The 21,108-nt window shown below is 39.8% G+C and overlaps 1 non-coding gene across 1 annotated transcript; it reads left to right on the top strand.

Moving 5' to 3' along the window:
* The first annotated feature begins 20,597 nt into the window (after positions 1–20,597).
* Positions 20,598–20,704, top strand: Rnu6-672 (RNA, U6 small nuclear 672). The gene has a single exon (XR_005499952.1). It is a non-coding gene; the product is annotated as a U6 spliceosomal RNA (small nuclear RNA).
* The last annotated feature ends 404 nt before the right edge of the window (positions 20,705–21,108 follow it).

Raw genomic sequence — 21,108 nt, 5'->3', positions numbered from 1 at the left:
TTCAGGGATAGTGATTCCCCCTGAAGTCCTTTTATTGTTGAGGATAGCTTTAGCTATCCTGGGTTTTTTGTTATTCCAGATGAATTTGTAAATTGTTCTGTCTAACTCTTTGAAGAATTGGATTGGTATTTTGATGGGGATTGCATTGAATCTGTAGATTGCTTTTGGTAAAATGGCCATTTTTACTATATTAATCCTGCCAATCCATGAGCATGGGAGATCTTTCCATCTTCTGAGGTCTTCTTCAATTTCTTTCCTCAGTGTCTTGAAGTTCTTATTGTACAGATCTTTTACTTGCTTGGTTAAAGTCACACCGAGGTACTTTATATTATTTGGGTCTATTATGAAGGGTGTCGTTTCCCTAATTTCTTTCTCGGCTTGTTTCTCTTTTGTATAGAGGAAGGCAACTGATTTATTTGAGTTAATTTTATACCCAGCCACTTTGCTGAAGTTGTTTATCAGCTTTAGTAGTTCTCCGGTGGAACTTTTGGGATCACTTAAATATACTATCATGTCATCTGCAAATAGTAATATTTTGACCTCTTCTTTTCCGATCTGTATCCCCTTGATCTCCTTTTGTTGTCTGATTGCTCTGGATAGAACTACAAGAACTATATTGAATAAGTAGGGAGAGAGTGGGCAGCCTTGTCTAGTCCCTGATTTTAGTGGGATTGCTTCAAGTTTCTCTCCATTTAGTTTAATGTTAGCAACTGGTTTGCTGTATATGGCTTTTACTATGTTTAGGTATGGGCCTTGAATTCCTATTCTTTCCAGGACTTTTATCATGAAGGGGTGTTGAATTTTGTCAAATGCTTTCTCAGCATCTAATGAAATGATCATGTGGTTCTGTTCTTTCAGTTTGTTTATATAATGGATCACGTTGATGGTTTTCCGTATATTAAACCATCCCTGCATGCCTGGGATGAAGCCTACTTGATCATGGTGGATGATTGTTTTGATGTGCTCTTGAATTCGGTTTGCCAGAATTTTATTGAGTATTTTTGCGTCGATATTCATAAGGGAAATTGGTCTGAAGTTCTCTTTCTTTGTTGTGTCTTTGTGTGGTTTAGGTATAAGAGTAATTGTGGCTTCGTAGAAGGAATTCGGTAGGGCTCCATCTGTTTCAATTTTGTGGAATAGTTTGGATAATATTGGTATGAGGTCTTCTATGAAGGTTTGATAGAATTCTGCACTAAACCCGTCTGGACCTGGGCTCTTTTTGGTTGGGAGACCTTTAATGACTGCTTCTATTTCCTTAGGAGTTATGGGGTTGTTTAACTGGTTTATCTGTTCCTGATTTAACTTCGATACCTGGTATCTGTCTAGGAAATTGTCCATTTCCTGAAGATTTTCAAATTTTGTTGAATATAGGTTTTTATAGTAAGATCTGATGATTTTTTGAATTTCCTCCGAATCTGTAGTTATGTCTCCCTTTTCATTTCTGATTTTGTTAATTTGGACACACTCTCCGTGTCCTCTCGTTAGTCTGGCTAAGGGTTTATCTATCTTGTTGATTTTCTCAAAGAACCAACTTTTGGTTCTGTTGATTCTTTCTATGGTCCTTTTTGTTTCTACTTGGTTGATTTCAGCTCTGAGTTTGATTATTTCCTGCCTTCTACTCCTCCTGGGTGTATTTGCTTCTTTTTGTTCTAGAGCTTTTAGGTGTGCTGTCAAGCTGCTGACATATGCTCTTTCCTGTTTCTTTCTGCAGGGACTCAGAGCTATGAGTTTTCTTCTTAGCACAGCTTTCATTGTGTCCCATAAGTTTGGGTATGGTGTACCTTCATTTTCATTAAATTCTAAAAAGTCTTTAATTTCTTTCTTTATTTCTTCCTTGACCAGGTTATCATTTAGTAGAGCATTGTTCAACTTCACGTATCTGTGGGCGTTCTTCCCTTATTGTTATTGAAGACCAGCTTTAGGCCGTGGTGGTCTGATAGCATGCATGGGATTATTTCTATCCTTCTGTACCTGTTGAGGCCCTTTTTTTGACCAATTATACGGTCAATTTTGGAGAATGTGCCATGAGGAGCTTAGAAGAAGGTATATCCTTTTGCTTTAGGATAGAATGTTCTATAAATATCTGTTGAGTCCATTTGGTTCATCACTTCTCTTAGTCTCTGTTTAATTTCTGTTTCCATGATCTGTCCATTGATGAGAGTGGGGTGTTGAAATCTCCCACTATTATTGTGTGAGGTGCAATGTGTGTTTTGAGCTTTAGTAAGGTTTCTTTTACGTATGTAGGTGCCCTTGTATTTGGGGCATAGATATTTAGGATTGAGAGTTCATCTTGGTGGATTTTTCCTTTGATGAATATGAAGTGTCCTTCCTTATCTTTTTTGATGACTTTTAGTTGGAAATTGATTTTATTTGATATTAGAATGGCTACTCCAGCTTGCTTCTTCTGACCATTTGCTTGGAAAGTTGTTTTCCAGCCTTTCACTCTGAGGTAGTGTCTGTCTTTGTCTCTGAGGTGTGTTTCCTGTAGGCAGCAGAATGCAGGGTCCTCGTTGTGTATCCAGTTTGTTAATCTATGTCTTTTTATTGGGGAGTTGAGGCCATTGATATTGAGAGATATTAAGGAATAGTGATTATTGCTTCCCGTTATATTCATATTTGGATGTGAGGTTATGTTTGTGTGCTTTCATTCTCTTTGTTTTGTTGCCAAGACGATTAGTTTCTTGCTTCTTCTAGGGTATAGCTTGCCTCCTTATGTTGGGCTTTACCATTTATTATCCTTTGTAGTGCTGGATTTGTAGAAAGATGTTGTGTAAATTTGGTTTTGTCATGGAATATCTTGGTTTCTCCATCAATGTTAATTGAGAGTTTTGCTGGATACAGTAACCTGGGCTGGCATTTGTGTTCTCTTAGGGTCTGTATAACATCAGTCCAGGATCTTCTGGCCTTCATAGTTTCTGGCGAGAAGTCTGGTGTGATTCTGATAGGTCTCCCTTTATATGTTACTTGACCTTTTTCCCTTACTGCTTTTAATATTCTTTCTTTATTTTGTGCGTTTGGTGTTTTGACAATTATGTGACGGGAGGTGTTTCTTTTCTGGTCCAATCTATTTGGAGTTCTGTAGGCTTCTTGTATGTCTATGGGTATCTCTTTTTTTAGGTTAGGGAAGTTTTCTTCTATGATTTTGTTGAAGATATTTACTGGTCCTTTGAGCTGGGAGTCTTCACTCTCTTCTATACCTATTATCTTTAGGTTTGATCTTCTCATTGAGTCCTGGATTTCCTGTATGTTTTGGACCAGTAGCTTTTTCTGCTTTACATTATCTTTGACAGTTGAGTCAATGATTTCTATGGAATCTTCTGCTCCTGAGATTCTCTCTTCCATCTCTTGTATTCTGTTGGTGAAGCTTGTATCTACAGCTCCTTGTCTCTTTTGGTTTTCTATATCCAGGGTTGTTTCCATGTGTTCTTTCTTGATTGCTTCTATTTCCATTTTTAATTCCTTCAACTGTTTGATTGTGTTTTCCTGGAATTCTTTCAGGGATTTTTGCGATTCCTCTCTGTAGGCTTCTACTTGTTTATTAATGTTTTCCTGTGTTTCCCTAAGTGCGTTCATGTCTTTCTTGAAGTCCTCCAGCATCATGATCAAATATGATTTTCAAACTAGATCTTGCTTTTCTGGTGTGTTTGGATATTCCATGTTTGTTTTGGTGGGAGAATTGGGCTCCGATGATGGCATGTAGTCTTGGTTTCTGTTGCTTGGGTTCCTGCGCTTGCCTCTCGCCATCAGATTATCTCTAGTGTTACTTTGTTCTGCTATTTCTGACAGTGGCTAGACTGTCCTATAAGCCTGTGTGTCAGGAGTGCTGTAGACCTGTTTTCCTCACTTTCAGTCAGTTATGGGGACAGAGTGTTCTGCTTTCGGGCGTGTAGTTTTTCCTCTCTACAATCTTCAGCTGTTCCTGTGGGCCTGTGTCTTGAGTTCACCAGGCAGCTTTCTTGCAGCAGAAAATTTGGTCTTACCTGTGGTCCCGAGGCTCAGGTTCGCTCGTGGGGTGCTGCCCAGGGGCTCTCTGCAGAGGCAGCAACCAGGAAGACCTGTGCCGCCCCTTCCGGGACCTTCAGTGCACCAGGGTTCCAGATGGTCTTTGGCTTTTTCCTCTGGCGTCCGAGATGTGTGTGCAGGGAGCAGTCTCTTCTGGTTTCCCAGGCTTGTCTGCCTCTCTGAAGGTTTAGCTCTCCCTCCCACGGGATTTGGGTGCAGAGAACTGTTTATCCGGTCTGTTTCTTTTAGGTTCCGGCGGTGTCTCAGGCCAACTTGAGTATTTCTTATATACATTTCGAGTGTTATTCCCTCTCCCGATTTCCAGGCAAACATACCCCTCCCCCTCCCTTTCTTCATGGGTGTTCCCCTCCCCATCCTCCCCTCCTTGTCGCCCTCCCCCCAACAATCTAGTTCACTGGGGGTTCAGTCTTAGCAGGACCCAAAGCTTCCCCTTCCACTGGTGCTCTTACTAGGATATTCATTGTTACCTATGAAGTCAGAGTCTAGGGTCAGTCCATGTGTAGTCTTTAGGTAGTGGCTTAGTCCCTGGAAGCTCTGGTTGCTTGGCATTGTTGTACGTATGGTGTCTCGAGCCCCTTCAAGCTCTTCCAGTTCTTTATCTGATTCCTTGAACGGGGGTCCTATTCTCAATTCAGTGGTTTCTGCTGGCATACGCCTCTGTGTTTGCTGTATTCTGGCTGTATCTCTCAGGAGAGATCTACATCCGGCTCCTGTCGGCCTGCACTTCTTTGCTTCATCCATCTTGTCTAATTGGATGGCTGCATATGCATGGGCCACATGTGGGGCAGGCTCTGAATGGGTGTTCCTTCTGTGTCTGTTTTAATCTTTGCCTCTCTATTCCCTGCCAAGGGTATTCTTGTTCCCCTTTTAAAGAAGGAGTGAAGCATTCATATTTTGATCATCCGTCTTGAGTTTCATTGTTCTAGGCATCTAGGGTAATTCAATCATTTGGGCTAATAGCCACTTATCAATGAGTGCATACCATGTGTGTTTTTCTGTGATTGGGTTACCTCACTCAGGATGATATTTTCCAGTTCAGACCATTTGCCTATGAATTTCATAAAGTCATTGTTTTTGATAGCTGAATAATATTCCATTGTGTAGATGTACCACATTTTCTGTATCCATTCCTCTGTTGAAGGGCATCTGGGTTCTTTCCAGCTTCTGGCTATTATAAATAAGGCTGCTATGAACATAGTGGAGCTCATGACTTTTTATATGTTGGGGCATCTTTTGGGTATATGCCCAAGAGAGGTATAGCTGGATCCTCAGCCAGTTCAATGTCCAATTTTCTGAGGAACCTCCAGACTGATTTCCAGAATGGTTGTACCAGTCTGCAATCCCACCAACAATGGAGGAGTGTTCCTCTTTCTCCGCATCCTCGCCAGCATCTGCTGTCACCTGAGTTTTTGATCTTAGCCATCATTTATCTTTTGTGGACATGCCTGAAATAATCTTGACTAAACATCTTCTGACAGATGGCAATATCACAAATGGAAGATCAGTCCAAGTGTGTTTTAATATGCATTAATTAATCCCAACAGTTGGTTTGCTAACAGCCTTGATTTTTTATGTTACCAAAGGAAAGAGATCCACACATAGTCTTTTTATTTTAATATGTTCTAAACAGTACAGTAACTGAGCAACTGCCCAATCTCCATGCTGTTAGTCCTGAGTGATTACTTACTAATTCTATATTCCATTTCAGTTGTTCTTGACTCTACTTAGAGAGTTGTCTTGTTCACATTTTTTGGCCCCGAACATGGAACACTCTCCTTGCTTTTCTAACTCATTTGGATATAGTCTCTTTTCTCTTTGCACTCTTGTTCAGCATGACAAACCTCTTTCTTCCTCCTTCTCCTCTGCCCAAGTCCAGGGAACCAAGGAATTCTCTCTCTATCTGTCATACGCAGCTATTGTCTGTTGGCATCTTTAGATGGCAGAACCAACTGGGGGCAGATTCCCAGAAGCTACTTGAAGATACTCTAGTGCAAACAGTTTTTTTAGAAACACAATTAGCTTTTATAACATTAGCAGCTTCATCTGTGCAAAAAGTACTTTATGCCAAGGTTCAACATATGTGTATCATTTAAGTGTAAAACATCTCAAGATAAACTTAATCATAGCATTATATTATTCAAAAGCATGCAGAAAAGGCTCTTAACAAAGTCTGGGATCCACTCAGAATTTAAAAAAGGAGAACAAATAAAAACTGACAAACTAAGAGAACATATGTTGCCATAATAAAATTTCCACAGGAAACTTATTGATGGCATTGCAGTTTATGGATAAGAGAATCAAAGAATTTCCATTTAACTTAGAAATTAGGTCAAGTTTTTGTAGTAACACATGTCTTTAATCTACATTCTGTGAAGCAAAGTCAGGATAATTTCTCTCCACTCATGGCTAGTCTGCCTCTTCTATTTAATCTACTCAAAACAGGGTTGAAATGGATACTCTGCTCTAAATAAAATGAGCAGGATGTGTATAAGCAAATGTACTTTCTCAACAAATCATCAAAATAGTCTTTAAAACCTTACTAAGTGTGGAAATAAATAATAAAAAAATAAATACAGAAAGAGAAGTAAAGCAGTCTGCCCTGATCTATAGGAGGTTGAGATCTACTAATACTACACAGTGAGACCCTGTATCAACAACAACAACAACAAAAACAACAACAACAACAAAAAAGCAAAAAAGAAGAGTTGTGCTTAATCATATTTCTGGAGAACATGATGTGATTCTGTGAATAATAGATGCTGCGATGGCACCACCAAACTTACATGCAACAAAGGATGCAAATTCAGCATGCAGAAATCAGCAAAATTCCAGTGCAGCATATGGACACCCATCACAAGATTCATTGTAATACCAAGATTTCCTTAATTTAAGAAATACCTCAATTAATTTTAAGCAACCTCAATTTTCTTGCTATTTTCAGGCTCCCCATAGCCTGTTCACTTCAGTAAACACTCAGTTCACTGTACAGAAAGTGAGCAACTCCTCATCACAAAAACAGTGGTCCTCTTTTAAATGCTAGTATAAATACTCCCTAGTAAATATTTTCCACGATAGCATACATTAGAATTGTTCCAACCAGAACTTCCAGGGACTAAGCCACTACCCAAAGACTATATATGGACTGACCCTGGGCTGCAACCACATAGGTAGCAATGAATAGCCTAGTAAGAGCACCAGTGGAAGGTGAAGCCCACGGTCCTGCCAAGACTGAAACCCCAGTTAACATAATTGTTGGGGGGAGGGCGGTAATGGGGGGAGGAGGGGGATGGGAACAGCAATAGAGAAGGGGAGGGGGAGGGGTTAGGGGGACGTTGGCCTGGAAACCGGGAAAGGGAATAACAATCTAAATGTAAATAAGAAATACCCAAGTTAATAAAGATGGAGAAAAAAATAAAGAATTGTTTTGTACGGAAAGGAATTAGCATAATTTTCAAATGGTATTGGTCCTTACATAGCCAATATTTGTCAAATAACAATCTAGTCAGGAATAACTGAATATAATTGGCTGTCATGCACTTATTCCCCTCTTTGATGTGTTATCCTATACAATTAAATTTAAGTATTTAAAGGTTTTTATGGCCTGTAAGATGACTTAGCAGTTAAATCCTTTCCCCCTAAGTATAATGGTCTTAGTTTTTCCCCAGAACACATATAATGGGAGGCCACCAACTCCTACTTGTTATTTTCTGGAATTTTCTGATATGTATGAGGTAAAATGTACACATAAGTAATTCAGTAAGGCTGTTTGGATACAGCATTGGTGCTGGGAACCAAAGTTAAGTCCTCTCTAAGACCAACACTTTCTCTTCACAACCAAGGTGAATTCCTATTTCCTGAAACAAATTTAATGTTAACAACTGTCAGTAAAAGAATTGCTTCATATAAAGGACCTCGGAAGCACATCCCTTATTGCAATTATGCAATGATTCAGTTTTATGGCAATCAGACTTCCTACACACACAATGGTGGAAATTACAGAGCTTTTTACCTTTAGTGATATGGTTACTGCTTTTTATGAAAAAGCCTCAGGAAAGTGGTGTTGCTACGGTCAAAAGAGGTCAATTCTACAAATGATCTTTGTTTATTTTTGCAGTTACAAACATTGATATTATATTCATAGAAATTCCTCATTCTCAGAATCATACCTCACCATTATAAGCCCAACTACTCTCATATTCATGAGAATATGTATTACTTTTACAAGTAAACACACTTATAAATATACAGACCCATGATAAATGATCACAACAATATAGTAAAATAGACAAAAATATTTGTGGTTTTTATTTACCATAACAACAAGAAGCATTAAAAATGGAAACAGTTATTTGATATTGCTAAGACATTCAATGTATTCTCAGCAACCAGATTCACATGTTAAAATACTTCTTCTATATACTTAAAGGAAATATCCTGACAGTAAAATTGCTGAAGCTACACTAATAATCTCTTAATTTTTCCATTAGACTTGGAGATGTGTGTCCCGTGCCCAGAGGACCAATATGCCAACACAGGACAGAATGACTGCATTCAAAAAGCTCTTATCTTTCTCAGTTATGAAGACCCCCTGGGGATGGCACTTTCTTTAATGGCCTTGGGCTTCTCTGCATTCACAGCTCTGGTTCTTGGCATCTTTGTGAAGCACCACAGTACTCCCATTGTTAAGGCCAATAACCACACTCTCACCTACATTTTGCTCATCTCCCTCATTTTTTGTTTCCTTTGCCCCTTGCTCTTCATTGGGCATCCAGACTCGGTCACATGCATCCTACAGCAAATCACACTTGGAGTTCTATTCACCGTGGCTATTTCCACAGTGTTAGCCAAAACAATTACTGTCATTCTGGCATTCAAAGTCACAGCCCCTCAAAGAATGATGAAGTATTTTCTTTTTTTTTTTTTTTTTGGTTCTTTTTTTTTTTTTTCGGGGCTGGGGACCGAACCCAGGGCCTTGTGCTTCCTAGGTAAGCGCTCTACCACTGAGCTAAATCCCCAGCCCCTTAAGTATTTTCTTGTTTCAGGAGTATCTACATATATCATTCCCATCTGCACTCTCATCCAAGTTATTGCCTGTGCATTCTGGTTAGGAGCTACTCCTCCTTTTGTGGACATTGATACTCAATCAGAGCATGGTCACATTATCATTGTTTGCAACAAGGGTTCAGTCACTGCTTTTTACTGCATTCTGGGATACCTGGCCTGCCTGACCTTTGTGAGCTTCACTCTGGCTTTCCTTTCAAGAAACCTGCCTGGTGCCTTCAATGAAGCCAAGTCAATAACATTCAGAATGCTGGTGGTCTGCAGTGTCTGGGTCACATTCCTCCCCGTTTACCATAGCACAAAAGGCAAGATCATGGTGGCTTTTGAGATCTTTTCCATTTTGGCTTCCAGTTCAGGGATGCTGGTATGCATTTTCTTTCTTTCTTTTTTTTTTATTATTAACTTGAGTATTTCTTATATACATTTCGAGTGTTATTCCCTTTCCCGGTTTCCGGGCAAACATCCCCCTCCCCCCTCCCCTTCCTTATGGGTGTTCCCCTCCCAACCCTCCCCCCATTGCCGCCCTCCCCCCAACAGTCTAGTTCACTGGGGGTTCAGTCTTAGCAGGACCCAGGGCTTCCCCTTCCACTGGTGCTCTTACTAGGATATTCATTGCTACCTATGAGGTCAGAGTCCAGGATCAGTCCATGTATAGTCTTTAGGTAGTGGCTTAGTCCCTGGAAGCTCTGGTTGCTTGGCATTGTTGTACATATGGTGTCTCGAGCCCCTTCAAGCTCTTCCAGTTCTTTCTCTGATTCCTTCAACGAGGATCCTAGTCTCAGTTCAGTGGTTTGCTGCTGGCATTCGCCTCTATTTGCTGTATTCTGGCTGTGTCTCTCAGGAGCAATCTACATACAGCTCCTGTCGGTCGGCACTTCCTTGCTTCATCCATCTTGTCTATATGGGTGGCTGTATATGTATGGGCCACATGTGGGGCAGGCTCTGAATGGGTGTTCCTTCAGTCTCTGTTTTAATCTTTGACTCTCTCTTCCCTGCCAAGGGTATTCTTGTTCCCCTTTTAAAGAAGGCGTGAAGCATTCATATTTTGATCATCCGTCTTGAGTTTCATTTGTTCTAGGCATCTAGGGTAATTCAATCATTTGGGCTAATAGCCACTTATCAATGAGTGCATACCATGTATGTTTTTCTGTGATTGGGTTAGCTCACTCAGGATGATATTTTCCAGTTCCAACCATTTGGCTACGAATTTCATAAAGTGGTTGTTTTTGATAGCTGAGTAATATTCCATTGTGTAGATGTACCACATTTTCTGTATCCATTCCTCTGTTGAAGGGCATCTGGGTTCTTTCCAGCTTCTGGCTATTATAAATAAGGCTGCTATGAACATAGTGGAGCACATGACTTTTTATATGTTGGGGCATCTTTTGGGTATATGCCCAAGAGAGGTATAGCTGGATCCTCAGCCAGTTCAATGTCCAATTTTCTGAGGAACCTCCAGACTGATTTCCAGAATGGTTGTACCAGTCTGCAATCCCACCAACAATGGAGGAGTGTTCCTCTTTCTCCACATCCTCGCCAGCATCTGCTGTCACCTGAGTTTTTGATCTTAGCCATTCTCACTGGTGTGAGGTGAAATCTCAGGGTTGTTTAGATTTGCATTTCCCTTATGACTAAAGATGTTGAACATTTCTTTAGGTGTTTCTCAGCCATTCGGCATTCCTCAGCTGTGAATTCTTTGTTTAGCTCTGAACCCCATTTTTTAATAGGGTTATTTGTCTCCGTGCGGTCTAACTTCTTGAGTTCTTTGTATATTTTGGATATAAGGCCTCTATGTGTTGTAGGATTGGTAAAGATCTTTTCCCAATATGTTGGTTGCCATTTTGTCCTAAGCACAGTGTCCTTTGCCTTACAGAAGCTTTGCAGTTTTATGAGATCCCATTTATCGATTCTTGATCTTAGAGCATAAGCCATTGGTGTTTTGTTCAGGAAATTTTTTCCAGTGCCCATGTGTTCCAGATGCTTCCCTAGTTTTTCTTCTATTAGTTTGAGTGTGTCTGGTTTGATGTGGAGGTCCTTGATCCACTTGGACTTAAGCTTTGTACAGGGTGATAAGCATGGATCGATCTGCATTCTTCTACATATTGACCTCCAGTTGAACCAGCACCATTTGCTGAAAATGCTATCTTTTTTCCATTTGATGGTTTTGGCTCCTTTGTCAAAAATCATGTGACCATAGGTGTGTGGGTTCATTTCTGGGTCTTCAATTCTATTCCATTGGTGTATTTGTCTGTCTCTGTACCAATACCAGGCAGTTTTTATCACTATTGCTCTGTAATACTGCTTGAGTTCAGGGATAGTGATTCCCCCTGAAATCCTTTTATTGTTGAGGATAGTTTTAGCTATCCTGGGTTTTTTGTTATTCCAGATGAAGTTGCAAATTGTTCTGTCTAACTCTTTGAAGAATTGGATTGGTATTTTGATGGGGATTGCATTGAATCTGTAGATCGCTTTTGGTAAAATGGCCATTATTACTATATTAATCCTGCCAATCCATGAGCATGGGAGATCTTTCCATCTTCTGAGGTCTTCTTCAATTTCTTTCTTCAGAGTCTTGAAGTTCTTATCGTACAGATCTTTCACTTGCTTGGTTAAAGTCACACCGAGGTACTTTATATTATTCGGGTCTATTATGAAGGGTGTTGTTTCCCTAATTTCTTTCTCGGCTTGTTTCTCTTTTGTGTAGAGGAAGGCTACTGATTTGTTTGAGTTAATTTTATACCCAGCCACTTTGCTGAAGTTGTTTATCAGCTTTAGTAGTTCTCTGGTGGAACTTTTGGGATCACTTAAATATACTATCATATCATCTGCAAATAGTGATATTTTGACTTCTTCTTTTCTGATCTGTATCCCCTTGACCTCCTTTTGTTGTCTGATTGCTCTGGCTAGAACTTCAAGAACTATATTGAATAAGTAGGGAGAGAGTGGGCAGCCTTGTCTAGTCCCTGATTTTAGTGGAATTGCTTCAAGTTTCTCTCCATTTAGTTTAATGTTAGCAACTGGTTTGCTGTATATGGCTATTACTATGTTTAGGTATGGGCCTTGAATTCCTATTCTTTCCAGGACTTTTATCATGAAGGGGTGTTGAATTTTGTGAAATACTTTCTCAGCATCTAATGAAATGATCATGTGGTTTTGTTCTTCCAGTTTGTTTATACAAATTATATTTGCTTCCTTTTGTTCTAGAGGTTTTAGCTATGCTGTCAAGTTGCTGCTGTATATGCTCTCTCCTGCTTCCTTTTGCAGGTGTTCAGGGCTATGAGTTTTTCTCTTAGCACTGCTTTAATTGTATTCCATAAGTTTTAGTATGTTGTATCTTCAATTTCATTAAATTCTGAGAAGTCTTTAATTTTTTTTTTATTTCTTCCTTGACGAAGTTAGTATTGTGTAGATCGTTGTTAAACTTCCATGTATATGTGGAGTTTCTGACCTTATTGCTGTTATTGAAGAACAGCCTTAGTCCACGGTGATCTGATAGGATGCATGGTAGTATTTCTATCTTCCTGTAACTGTTGAGGCCTGTTTTGAGACCAATTATATGGTTAATTTTGGAGAAGAGGTGATGAGGAGAAGGTATATCCTTTTGTTATAGGATGGAATGTTCTATAAAGATCTGTTAAATCCATTTGGTTAATAAATTCTCTTAGTTTCTCCATATCACTGTTTAATTTCCCCTTTTCCATGATATGACCATTGATGGGAGTGGTGTGTTGAAGTCTCCTACTCTTATTGTGTGAGGTTCAATGTGTGCTTTGAGCTTTAGTAAGATTTCTTTTATGAATATAGTTACCCTTGCATTTGGAGCATATATATTTAGGATTGAGAGTTCATCTTGGTGGATTTTTCCTTTGATGAATATGAAGTGTTTTGATGACTTTTGATTTAAAGTTGATTATACTTGATATTAGAATGGGTACTCCACTTGTTTCTTCAGACCATTTCCTTGGAAAGTTGTGTTCCAGCCTTTTACTCTGAGGTAGTGTCTGTCTTTGCCTCTGAGGTATGTTTCCAGTATGCAGAAAAATTCTGGGTCTTCTATATGTATCCAGTCTCTTAGTCTATGTCTTTTTATTGGGGAAATGAGTCCATTGATGTTGAAAGATATTAAAGAATAGTGATTGTTGCTACTGTTATTTTTGTTGTCGGAGGTGTAATTAGGTTTGTGTGGCTCTCTTCTTTTGGATTTGTTGCAAGGAGATTACTTTCTTCCTTTTTCCTGGTGTGGTTTCCCTCCTCTTGTTGGAGTTTTTCATCTAGTATCCTTTTTCAGTTTGTATTTGTAGAAAGATATTGTGTAAATTTGTAAACCTGGAATATCCTGGTTTCTCCATCTATGTTAATTGAGAATTTTACTGAATATCATAGCCTGAGCTGGCATTTGTGTTCTCTTCAGGTCTGACTGACATCCATCCAGGATGTTCTGGCTTTCATAGTGTCTGGTGAGAAGTATGTTTAATTCTTAAAGGTCTATCTTTTTCTTTTCTTTATTAACTTGAGTATTTCTTATTCACATTTTGTTTGTTATTCCCCTTCCCGGTTTTCAGGCCAACATCCCCCTAACACCTCTCCCTCCCCTTCTATATGGTTGTTCCCCTCCCCATCTACCCCCATTACCACCCTCCCCCCAACAATCACGTTCACTGGGGGTTCAGTCTTGGCAGGACCAAGGGCTTCCCCTTCCATTGGTGCTCTTGCTAGGCTATTCATTGCTACCTATGAAATTTGGGTCCAGTGTCAGTTCATGTATAGTCTTTTGGTAGTGGCTTAGTCCCTGGAAACTCTAGTTGTTGGCATTGTTTTTCGTATGGGGTCCCGAGCCCCTTCAAGCTCTTCCATTCCTTTTCCATTCCTTTCCCTGATTCCTTCAACCAGGGTCCCATTCTCAGTTCAGAGGATTGCTGCTGGCATTCACCTATGCATTTGCTGTATTCTGGATGTGTCTCTTAGGATAGATATACATCCGGTTCCTCTCAGCTTACACTTCTTTGCTTCATCCATCTTATCTAGTTTGGTGACTGTATATGTATGGGCCACATGTATGGCAGGCTCTGAATGGGTGTTACTTCTGCCTCTGTTCTAAACTTTGCCTCCCTATTCCCTGCCAAGGGTATTCTTGTTCCCCTTTTAAAGAAGTAATGAAGTATTCACATTTTAGTCATTCTTCTTGACTTTCATGTGTTCTGTGCATCTAGGATAATTCAAGCATTTGGGCTAATAGCCACTTATCAATGAGGGCATACCATGTTTGTTTTTCTGTGATTGTGTTACCTCACTCAGGATGGTATTTTCCAGTTCCACCCATATGCCTATGAATTTCATGAAGTCATTGTTTTTGATACCTGAGTAATATTCCATTGTGTAGATGTACCACCTTTTCTGTATCCATTCCTCTGTTGAAGGACATCTGGGTTCTTTCCAGCTTCTGGCTATTATAAATAAGGCTGCTATGAACATAGTGGAGCACGTGTCTTTGTTATATGTTTGGGCATCTTTTGGGTATATGCCCAAGAGAGGTATAGGCAGGTCCTCAGGTAGTTCAATATCCAATTTTCTGAGGAACCTCCAGACTGATTTCCAGAATGGTTGTACGAGTCTGCAATCCCACCAACAATGGAGGAGTGTTCCTCTTTCTCCACATCCTCACCAGCATTTGCTGTCACCTGAGTTTTTGATCTTAGCTATTCTCACTGGTGTGAGGTGAAATCTCAGGTTTGTTTTGATTTGCATTTCCCTTATGACTAAAGATGTTGAACATTTCTTTAGGTGTTTCTCAGCCATTCGCCATTCCTCAGCTGTGAATTCTTTGTTAGCTCTGAACCCCATTTTTAATAGGGTTATTTGTCTCCGTGCGGTCTAACTTCTTGAGTTCTTTGATATTTTGGATATAAACCTTCTATTTGTTGTAGGATTGGTAAAGATCTTTTCCCAATCTTTTGGTTGTCATTTTGTCCTAACAACAGTGTCCTTTGCCTTACAGAAGCTTTGCACTTTTATGAGATCCCATTTGTCAATTCTTGATCTGAGAGCATAAGCCATTGGTGTTTTGTTCAGGTCTGTCTTTATGTTACTTGACCTCTTTCCCTTTCTGCTTTTAATATTCTTTCTTTGTTTTGAGGAATTTGGTATTTTGACTATTATGTGACTATTGAATTTCTTTTCTAGTACAATTTATTTGGAGTTCTGTAGGCTTCTTGCAGATTTATATTTATGGGTATCTCTTTCTTTAGTTCAGGGAAGTTTTCTTCTATAATTTTGTTGAAGACATTTACTGGTCCTTAAGTTTGGAGACAACTCCTCTTATACACCTGCTATCCTTTGATTTGTTCTTTCTTTATTGTTTCTATTTCCATTTTTAAATCCTGGATGGTTTTGTTGAATTCCTTCACCTGTCCGGTTGTGTTTTCCTGTAATTCATTAAAGGAATTTTTTGTTTTGTCTTTAACGACTTCTACTTGTTTACTTGTGTTGTCCTGTATTTCTTTAAGGGAGTTATTTATTTCCTTCTTAAAGTCTACCAACATCATCATAAAATGTGATTTTAAAACTAAATCTTGCTTATCCGGTTTGTTTGGATATCCAGTATTTTCTTGGGTTGGAGAACTGGGCTCTGATGATGGAAGTAGTCTTGCTTTCTTTTCCTTAGTTTCCTGTGTTTGCCTCTCACCATCAGGTTGTCTTTGGTGTTAGTTTGTCTTGATGTTTCCGACAGTGGCTTGTCCCTCCTGTAGACCTGTGGGTCAGCAGTCCTGTAGACCTGTTTTCCTGTTTTCTTACAGTCGATTCTGGGAACAGAGTGCTCTTGGCTCAGGTGTATAGGCGCTCCTGGAGACTGGCCTTCAGTTCTTGGTGCAGGCAGTAACTGGAAGTGTCCTGACTCTGATTTCTCCTAGGTCTCTGTGCCAAGGGGGCACAGATGGCACTAGGTAATTTCCTCTTAGGTTGGAAATGTAGGCAGAGAGTAGTCTCTTCTGATTTCTCAGGAGTGTCCACACTTCTAAAGGTCTAGTTCTCTCCCTGATGGGATATGGGTTCAAGGTTGTTGTTTGACCAGTTCAGTTCAGTTCCAAGGACAGACTGGAGCTGCAGGTACCTGCCACTGACTGCCCCTATACTCTTGTGTCCAGAGTCACTATGCAGTTTTTCTCTTGGGCCAGGGATGTGTGCAAAGGTGGGCAGAAGTTGCAGTGTGTTCTGTGGTCTCAGGATAGTTCATACTTCTGGGTGTTCAGTTCTCTCCCCAACAGAATTTGTGAGCAAGTGCAGTGGGATTGAATCAGTTAGGCTCCACGCACATCCAGAAACCATATCTTCTGTTCTAAAGCCTGCTTTTATAATTTTAGCTTCTCTTTATATTGTAATTCTGATATTGCAGCATCTACCTTATTTTGATTTGCTAGCTTCAGAAATTATCCTCTAGATTTTGCCTACAAATTTTATCTCCATTTCTTGGCTGTTGAATCTGATCTGTGAATTGCCTAATTCTTTGTTCTAGTGTGTCTTCTAACTTCTGTCTTTAACCTTCATTCTCCTCCTTCAGTTGCTTATTTTAACCTATGAAATCCTGAACCTTTAGTTCCCTTGTTTCATCTCAGACATGTTGCCAAGTCTTAAGGTTATCTCTCTGTTGTTCAGACTCCTCTGTGAACTTCAGAAAACTTTGTTCTAGTGTTACTTCTAACCTCTTTTCTTTTTTAAGTATTTTTTTTTACTTATGTGAGTACACTGTAGCTCTTTTCAGACATACCAGAAGAGGGCATTGGATCCCATTACAGATGGTTGTGAGCAACTATGAGTTTGCTGGGAATTGAACTCATGAAGTCTCGAAGAGCAGTCTGTGCTCTTAACAACTGAGCCATCTCTCCAGCCTGTAATCTCTTTCCTAAGGCAAGTAAGATTTTATCTCGGGCCCTGTCTTTTGAGAAGACACAGTAGAAAATCAAGAGAATAAATATTGCGATATTGGCAAATAATGAGGTGTGTATTTCCTTTAAACAGTCTTCATCCCTGTCAGACCATTGCAAATATCATCCTATAAGGTCCAAAAGATATTTATTGTGTTTCTCATTTTTACGTATCAAAAGTTTACATATCTCTCTTCATATAAATGTATTAACCGATCTGGAGCCCTCTGTACCTTTGTCTCCTTCTGCTGTTCGATTCAGAAAACTGCAGTCCTCTCTGATTCTTTTATTCCCAGGGAGAGGCCTCTTTGGGTTGTAGCTGTATGCTTGCTTGTTTGCTGATCTCAGTCATCAGGGAGTTCAAGCAAGCAGTCCAGAGATACAGTCTGGCTGTCCGTTGTCTGTGGAGACAGGGGGAATACAGGGAAGCAAAGAAAGGCTCACCAGGGCATAGATAGATGCCCAGACCTGTTTGCTGTGGCTCTAGGAAAACTACCTTGCAGGCATTTGTGCTCCAGGTTTCCTGTGCCTCCCTGGGATTCTTACAGGGCACTGCTCAAGCTGAGCTCCAGGCTAGGGTGCTGCCCCTGGCTGTAGCTCTCTGCCTGGGGTTACAGGAAGGAGCCTCTGTGCAGTTCTCTGTAGACCTCTCAGATTCAGGCAGCTTTCAATCCACTATTGACCCAGCCTTGATCTCTGCCAGAGACCAATTGGGGGAGGAGGAGAAGTGAAATTTTATCTTAGGTTACTTGAGTTCTGATCAATACGTTTGGCATAAATTTTTTTGCAGTAAATTCTCCAACCCAAATAAGGTCAAACAAAGGAAACACAATTGAATTAATATGAATACAAGCTCTGCGCCTAGATTTGGCAGATATACCACTACACTACTCTTTTTTCCCAGCTATAAAACCCTTATAACTTGTGGTTTCTCCAGGCCACCTGCTTCAGCTTCAGCTTCCTTCCACCTCCTTCCCCCCCATCTGCCCCTGCTCTCTTTCTCTCTCTGGCTCTCTGGCTCTGGCTCTGGCTCTCTCCAACTCTTCAGTTCCACCTTCCTTACCCCTGTCCAATCTCCTGCTCTTGACTTTATTTTACAAGATAAAATGGGGAGAAAGTTCTGATGCAGTCACTGATGATTCATTCCTGGTCCTAGGCAGCCCCTATTTGGGAAGCATAACTAGCAACAAATACAAACAACATCAGGCAACCCACAACTCTTTTTCCAGCCTGATCTATATAGTGAGTATCAGAACAGGTAGAGCTACACAGTGAGACCCCGACTTAAAAAAATCCATCAATCAATACCAGAAATAGAACACAACATAAAATGATACATTTCAGAATACTGTGTTTGCATTAGGAGGACATTTTTAGACTAGAAAATTAATGAGAAATTAGTAAACATTATAAACAATTTCTGTGTATTTAATCAGTTGTATATTCAAAATCATTTATATCTGCACTAATTCCTTATAGGACTAATTTTCTAATAGCTCTCATGGAATGTCCAATCCTAAAGGAAAAGACACTCTCTTGAATATGTTGGTGATGGAATATAGCTGGAAATGCCCACACATATTTACTGGTTTAAATTTACATGAGTCTTAGGTGCAAAACTAAATGAGGATTGTTTTTATGGGACAAAAGCAAGACTGAGGCTATGGCAATTTTCTAGAGAACAATCTGACTTCTTATACCCTTATCAGGAATGGAATGTAGTGGCAAATGCCATGATTAGTACAGTTGTAGGTGCCAGCATGCAGTGTTATTTACAAAGTTCAGAGGGTACAAAAGATAAAGTCTACACAAATTGTCTTCTCAAAGTTCCACACTTTTGTCACTTCTAAAGGAACATACAGAGGAACCCAAAATGGTCTGAATGCTTTCTTATCTGAGGAAGTACGCCAGTTTCTCAGCAACTTTAAGACACCTAGTGTCTCAGGAGACAAGGATTCTAACCTGAAAAACAGTGATGCATGACTCAGAAGGCAGGGCAGCCAGGTCAACCCCACAGTGCTATGCACAGGGGAGTTAATATGCATGCATGAATTTAAAATGTGGATTTTTGGAATTGCCTCAATAGCCTGAGAACTATCATTGCAAACAAGCCATAATATTAATCTTCTACTGATGATACTTCTTGATATGCATACAATGAATGAAAAAATTCTGATTATTTCCAGTACATATACTCAAAAGTTCATCACATCTCACTGTATACCCAGTGAGTAAATATCGCAGCATATGAGGTATGTCTCTCTTAAAAGAAGCAGAACCATCAACTGCCTGTTTCACAGACCAACACATCAGAAGAGATCACTATACTAATAACTGGTGACTATCCAAAGACTGTACCCACATTCATAGGAATGATCTTCGTCATTGCTAGATCCCATCACTGTTCTCTCTCTGTCTCTCTCTGTCTCTCTCTGTCTCTCTCTGTCTCTCTCTGTCTCTGTCTCTCTCTCTCTGTCTCTCTCTCTCTCTCTCTCTCTCTCTCTCTCTTGGTTTTGACCAATGATATTGGAGAATTCTCATGGACCATCAAGCTCTGGTCTACGTAACCTGACTCCTGTAATTCATCTTTCATCCTGTTCAAAAATAAAGCCATCAATAGCTGTTTGGTTGTTATGCATATAGACCCTAGAGCTCAGCACAGATAGAAAATATGAATATGACTCAAAAACAGAACTTACGTAAATTGAACTTAGAGACTGACAATGACTGAGTAACTCTCCTCTTTGCTCTCCACCAGGTATGAAACTCCCCTTACCAGATGGGAATCACCCCTTTTAAAAATATGCTCATGATACCACCCCTGGCATTGTTCTTAACATATAGAGAGAGGTCATAACTGAGTTCAAATATTATCACTTAATATATGATCTTGAAGATATTCAATGGTCTCATAAACATGTTTGGTTTAAATGTCTTGTTCTCCACCAGTGAACATGATTGTTGGTGGAGGGCGGTAATGGGGAGAGGATGGGGAGAGGAGCACCCATATAGAAGGGGAGGAGGATGGGTTGGGGGATGTTGGCCCGGAAACAGGTAAAGGGAATAACAAGCAAAATGTAAATAAGAAATACTCAAGTTAATAAAGAAAAAAATCAGAAAAAAATAATAAATAAACGTCTTATTCTGTATGAAAAAGATGCCCCTAGAGCCAGGGGTTATTATAGCTTCAATAAAAAAAAGTCCCTATATTATCATCTTTACCACACTCACCTCCCTGAAAGTCAACAGGATTGCAGCAGGAATTCACCGCATACCCGTTTGCAGTACAAGATGAACCCAACCAGCAGGAAGAAACTTCTGTCTGACGACTCCCTGAAAGGACTGATAAGACTGATAGGTTCCCACTGACCAGACCCCTACAAAAGACTCAGGGATCCCATGAGGACTGGATGACAAACATGACACCCTCTAAAATATAATGGTCTAGTCCTTTTAAGTCACCAATACATCCAGGCTTAAACTAACTGAGTCATAAAGACATAGCTTTGCTACTAGCTGTATTCATGTTCTTGGATATTGACACCTAGATAACTTCCTTGGTGTTACAAAAAACACATTATGATAGACTGGGAGGTGCTCACTTCTGCAGCACATATACTAAGATTGGAATGATACAGAGAAGATTAACATGGCCCCTGAACAAGCATGACACTCAAATTTGTGAAGCATTCCATGTGTTTTCATATAATAATTAAGACACCAACTGCACAAAACACAGAAAGAATTTTAAAAGCAATACAAAGCTAAAGTTTAAGTGGACCATGGACATCCACATCAAACCAGATACACTCAAATTAATAGAAGAAAAAGGGGAGAAGAATCTGGAACACATGGGAACTGAAGAAAATTTCCTGATCAAAACACCAATGGCTTATGCTCTAAGATCAAGAATCAACAAATGGGATCTCATAAAATTGCAAAGATTCTGTAAGGCAAAGGACATTGTTGTTAGGACACAAGGGCAAACAACAGATTGGGAAAAGATCTTTACCAATCCTACAACACATAGAGGCCTTATATCCAAAATATAAAAAGAACTCACGAAGTTAGACTGCAGGGAGACAAATAATCCTATGAAAAAATG

The sequence above is a fragment of the Rattus norvegicus genome, chromosome 1 (assembly GCF_036323735.1).
Source record: "Rattus norvegicus strain BN/NHsdMcwi chromosome 1, GRCr8, whole genome shotgun sequence".
NCBI classification, from domain to species: Eukaryota; Metazoa; Chordata; class Mammalia; order Rodentia; family Muridae; genus Rattus; species Rattus norvegicus.
Note: the sequence above shows the minus strand (reverse complement) of the source record. Positions and strands in the feature narration are given on the sequence as shown.